Source organism: Lepisosteus oculatus, unplaced genomic scaffold (assembly GCF_040954835.1).
Source record: "Lepisosteus oculatus isolate fLepOcu1 unplaced genomic scaffold, fLepOcu1.hap2 HAP2_SCAFFOLD_492, whole genome shotgun sequence".
Lineage (NCBI taxonomy): Eukaryota > Metazoa > Chordata > Actinopteri > Semionotiformes > Lepisosteidae > Lepisosteus > Lepisosteus oculatus.
Window position 1 is genome coordinate 15053 of NW_027168034.1, and position 5953 is coordinate 21005.

Sequence of the window (5953 nt, forward strand, 5' to 3'; positions counted from 1 at the left end):
ACTCCTCCAAACTGTCCATCACAGAGCAGCCAAGGTCAGTGATTCAGGCAATAGCTGAAAAATAGGCACAGCCTTCCGCTTCCTTATAGTTCCATTGACACAGCAGATTTCCAGGGAACCTCCGGATCCTGTTGCAATATTCCATTATTACAGTTGTCACCAGCTTGCTGGAATTCACATGCAGTGCAAAACAAAAAGGATTAAAGTTCAGATTCAAATTCAGTGCATCCATCTCAAAACGTACAGTTCAACTCAACTCTACCCCCAATCCTGACTGATCACTGATCCTAACCTTAACCACTGGCCTCTTACTGGCCCAAACAGAAACAATAACCCAAGTCCTTGCCCTGCTCACCCAGGACATAGATGCTCTTGCTTCTCTTCTTGACAGCAGCTTGGAAGCTTCCTAAGGCAAGACTTTGCTTCCCCCTCCCCACAAATACTCAGATCTTTAGGTCAATTTACAGAAGTTTAACATTCTCCACATTCCTATAACCAAGGAAATATGTTTCTTAATTCCATTTACAGTATTCCATGTGGACCTAGGGTACATACAAGCTAAATTAATGTACACCTAAAAACTATCAGTACTTCTACAAAAAAAGTAGTAACAAGTTTACAGTACAGCGAATTGACCTTAGAATTTTGTAAAGTTGTATATCCCATCAAAAAGTGGTGGACATTCACTTAAAAAAAAAAGTCAACACACCTAAGGCTGCAGTACGTTTACAGTCAGTTTTACATAAAGAACATTTCAAGTCCCCCCCCCAAATTTGGGTTCCATAGCAGTACAAGACCAAAAACACCAACCATCTTTATTATTTAACAGCTGCAGCCTTGACTGGAACGCCATGAGGGGAAAGGTTTTAGAGCTTCAACATTTTAAACAATTGAAGTACAAAAGCACAGATAGCACTAAAACCCTATTGCTGGGCCACTGTATATAGATTTAAGCCTTCCAACCACATCATGTTTTCTACCATCAGAGAGATTACAGCTTGTACATATACAAACTTTTGGTAAAACTAAGCTTCACATTCACTACTCAGCTCCTTTAAATGTGTTCTAAAAATTGAACCAAATAGAAATGGTTTACTACCATAGTATCCTATACAGTCACAAGTCAATACACAGGAGCCAATGGCAAACCATGCAGTACTAAACAAAGCACAATTACACATCCAGAACAAGGGAGTCCTCCAGAAAAAGCACGTTTTCATACTGCTCTCTCCCTTCTCACAAGGCACAGTACACAACCAATTCCAGTCAGCATTGCAGGAAATTAGAAAAATACTGTCTCACTGGGTTAAATCAGGAAGTCTGCCTTACACTAGACAGGAGCATAGTTTCCCCCGTTTTACAATTTACTTAATTCACTTCTAAATTTCAGTCAATGTAAGATTTAGTTACATGTGTGCACCCATGAAATAAATCTTACATACTGCTGATTCTTTTCCAGTGGTACCATAATACAATTTAGCCATTTTTTCCCAGTGCTTGCACAACACTTCCAATATTTGGTACTCATTTCCTCATTAACCAGTGCTTCTGCTAGGGGAATACTGCCATTAAGGCTAGAAAACCTACAAAGAACTCCAGCAGCTGCAGGCTAAACGAAGGCTTTAAAATCAGGGTCCCCTCCTACCTGGAACAGTCAGCTTTGGCTCAACCAGCCAGGTGGCTCAGGTGCTCCTGGAAACGGTCATTACAAAGCTGCTGTAAAGACCATCAGTCAGAACAGGAAGCTGTTCCTACCTTTAAAAGATGCTTAAGTGATTTCAAGCCCAAAGCTGCCCCACACGATCTCCCGTGGTCCCTTTTCCTGGTTGGTAGAGAACTCACTCAGCAACTGACTGGGTGCCCTGGCTGTTGTATTGGTTTAGAAACACTTAACTCCTCAAGCAGATCTTCACAGAAGAGAAAGCACCCAGTCTACAGTGTGCCACATCTGCATGTTATTCCTGGCAAATAAAGGTCATCCCTCTGGGAGCAAAGGCCTGGTCAACCCTTCCAACAGCAGAGAACCTGAAGTGGAGAAAGATTTAGATTTTGAGCCTCTACACTTAGAAACAGTAAAAAATTATTTACTTCTAGCTCCAGTTTTGTACTAAACTGCACAAATGTTCACAGTGCAGCACCTATCCAGGACAAACCAACAGGAAAAAACCCTGCAGAGAGCAAAGAGAAAACCCCACACTCCATGCTTGTTGCCACAGGGGAGGGATCCAGTGCAGTTCCTCCTGTGAGAAGCAGTTTCTGTGCCAACACCCATCAAGAGAACCTGGCTGTCATGCTGTCTCCACAGAGCCTTAACCAGCAAGGAGTCTGCAGTGTGCCAATTCACTGTTGTACTGCAGTGTATCCAAAGTGATTTACTTACATGTGTGCACCCATGAAATAAATCAAATACAAAGCAGTAATTCACTTTTTGAGAGCAAGAATGACAGCCAGTCAAGTGCATGTCAGTGTAGAAGTGCAGCACCCAGAAGAAAGTCAGGGGAAAAAAAAAACACAAAAAGGCCTACACCTCATATTTAACACTCAAACATGATAGAAAATCACCAAAAGATTCCAAAATCTAACACTGGGCCTATTCTAATGGGTAAAAAAGCCCTCAATACTCATGAACTGGTTATTAAAAGCCACGTATATGGAAAATTAACCTACTCCAAGTGAAAAACATGATACAGGAGTGAAATTCACCTCTTCTCCAGGGACAGTGTCCTTCTAGACACTACCTTTGCAACTGCTCCAAGAAGCATGGGCATCCAGGAAATTCAAGGACTGCTTGCAGCATCTCTTCACTTTCAGCTGTTGAAACCACAAGACTTCAATACTTACAGGTGGGCATCAACAGGTCACACAGTGGGTATCCTTTTAGCCACCCAGTGACCTTCCTCTGAACAATTCTCCAAGCCTGTCACTCCACACTCCACATCTGTGCTTTCAGATGGCCAGGGACTGGGAGCTCTGTTCACTGCACTGTAGTTTAACTCACAACAATCAACACCACTGCTGACCAGCCTTATAAAAAGAAGCAGCTCTGTGCACAGAAGCCCAAGGTTTCCACAAACTGTTCTGACAAGATCTCAACTGGCTACTCCACCAGCATCCTCTCTCCAGTGACTGTGCTCATTGTCACGATCTTCTCAGAACAGCACCTGAAGGAGACAAGGGAAGCAAAACAGTGATGACCACCCCACTCCCACAGAGAGGGGACCAACACAAGTGCTGTACAGACTGATCCCAGCCTTCAAAGCCTCACACTAACCTTGACCTGTATCTCCCCTCTACTTACCTTCAGCTCACCTTGTTCACTGAGGGAAGCCCAAGAACACAAGCAGCACCACAGCTTTCTACACTCCAGCAGAGACAGAAGCACCAGCATGTTGGACAGAGTAGGAGAGGGAGTAGGTTCTTCCTTGTTATCCTAGTGAAACTGCTCAGTCAGGATATAAATCCTCTTTCTTGTTGCTGGTTTGAGACCTAGAGAAAAAAGTTTCAGTATTTAGTAACAAGAGTTTCATACACTAAAATCAGAACCCACCTGTCACAGCTGTGATCATCTGTTTCACAACTCTTCAGAATCCTACAAGTAGAGGAAGAGACTCATTTCTATAGATGTTAGAAAATTTAAAATTGTCTCAACCAAAAGCAAATAGGAATTTCACAATAACCTTAACTTCACCCTATGCTTTCACAAACTTAAATTTCTGAAAGTTATTTAAAAAAAATATGAAAACCCTTCCAAACTTCTCTTGATTAAAAATAAATACATAGCAAAACCACTCACCTTGCACAGTAACACCAAAAACTAACAACCACCGGCCCAATACCACAAAGACTCAAGAGCCCTTTCTCTTGCTATAGCCAGAAACAAACAGAGCCCAGCTTCCCAGGCTGCCTTGATATAAGCCTCACGATGACCTCAGGGGAATAGATAATTCACCAGGAGCCAATCCTAACATCTCCTCAAAGTGCAAACACCAAATCACCACTGCTTCTAATACAACACACACCTGCTTCCTATGACCAAACAAGTATTAACCAGCTAACCTATTGATCTCTCCATCCCAAAGCCAAATTAATTTCCAAATTACTTACAAGAACACACATTAAATAGCAATATGCTCAAATTATTCAATTAGTTGCAGTTTCTTAGTGATTAAACCATCTTTTTATCACTTCAACTTAACCCGTAAATGGTGAAAAGTGACTTTGAAGTCAAACTTCAAATTATTCAAGATCTTTAAAGTGTCTTTTACATAACTCCAAATGTTCAAAGTGTATGTATCCATACTGTATATCACATATACAGATGCTGCCATTCAAAACGAGCGAGGTACGCTGTGGTAAAACGCGGTGGGCATGTTGCATCACAACATGTCATAACGTGTCATATCACATCATACCGCAGCTATGATAATAGTATCCGGAATCACCGCCAGGTGGAGCTAATAAAGCTTAACCTCTCATGTACAGCGTTTGAGCTGTCACCAGAAAACACCCGGTTTCGAATCCCGATCACTGCTGAGGGACAATCTTTATCTAATTAAGATTTTAAGTTGTATACTCTTTAGAATTTTAATTTTAAACTGTATATTACAGCATGTTAATCATTGAACATTAAAAAGTTGGTATATTTTATAAAAGTAAGATTGCTGTTGGACAAAAGTACACAACCTTCCACCTTCGTCATAAATATTTTAATTATGCATAAATATTTTATGTATCAAAGTCTTTAACTTCTTAATTTACATGGGTTCTGGCTTTAATGTACTTGTTGTAACATTATTAATGAGCACTCTCAGGTTCACAGGGGTATGCACCCTCACCACTGCCACCTCAGGCTGGCCCCTCACCACTGAGGACTCAAACCCAGGTCTCCGGCATCACTCCACAGGGAACCACCCAGCTGAGCTAAAGGGAGATCTTCTCTCAACCCAGTGGCTGTGGACTCTACTATCCACAGGGAAGGGCGGTGACGTCACCGTGCTGGTAAGCCAGCTCGCACAACCTGTAATGTCAGCCGTATGCAGTACATTAAGCTTATATTCTGTACTTCATAAAAAAGTTATAACATTTAATCATTTTCCAAGAATACGTACAGTACAGTAGTAAGAACACCATTTGCTGTTAATGTAAAAAGATAAATGTTGTAGTGAGTTAAATTCACTTGATAGCTATATTAATATTGAATCGTGTAACTAAGCAGCTAAAGTATCACAAGTGAATGTTTTGGAAACAGTTTGACGTGTTTCTTTTTTTTAAAAATCTTCTATTGTTCTTGTGTACGCATTACTGAAGCTAAAAGTTTAGCCTTTGTCACTAATTTAACCACTAAATAAAGACATAAATATAGAAATCCCTACATTACAAACTGTATATGGCCGGTATTAGTATTTTAAAGAAAAAATACACAACAGTATTCCACTTTCTCCCTAAACATTTTAAGCATCAAAGTCTTACATATGGTTATTTTAGAAACCTTTTTATGTGATCCTTCTGACCATATTAAGTTTATATACCTTGTGAAAAGTGATAATGTTTTAACCTTTTCTGTGAATTTGCTCGTTATCAGCATAAAATAAAGCATACTTTTAGAATTTGATTAACAAGGAATATAATATGGAATCATGTATCTAAAGAAAAGTATCTAAAGTATCTAAAGAGCATGCTTGCCAGCGTGGTGACATCACCGCCTTTCCCTCTGAATAGCTAGCAGGGACCTCAGCCTCTAATAATAGGCAGTGAAAACATTTGTTTACCTGTCCATGGGGGGAAGGGGGACTGTCTTTCATTCGAAGGTTCGCCTATTGTACTCTGAGAATGTAGGAAGGCAGAAAAGTGCCCTCGGTCTTTTCACTGACAAAGTTGTGTTAAACCAGTTAAACCAGTTCTATTTAATGTTCTATTTATTTTTTCGGCACAGCCAGCCGGCCCGAACCACACA

At 40.6% G+C, this 5953-nt stretch overlaps 1 long non-coding RNA gene across 1 annotated transcript; it reads right to left on the reverse strand.

The window, feature by feature from the left end:
- Positions 1 to 1804: 1804 nt before the first annotated feature.
- Positions 1805 to 3862, reverse strand: LOC138230787 (uncharacterized). Its single transcript, XR_011186391.1, has 4 exons — positions 3794 to 3862; positions 3299 to 3486; positions 2704 to 3161; positions 1805 to 2025 (listed from the first exon to the last, which is right to left on the reverse strand). It is a non-coding gene; the product is annotated as an uncharacterized lncRNA (long non-coding RNA).
- Positions 3863 to 5953: the final 2091 nt, after the last annotated feature.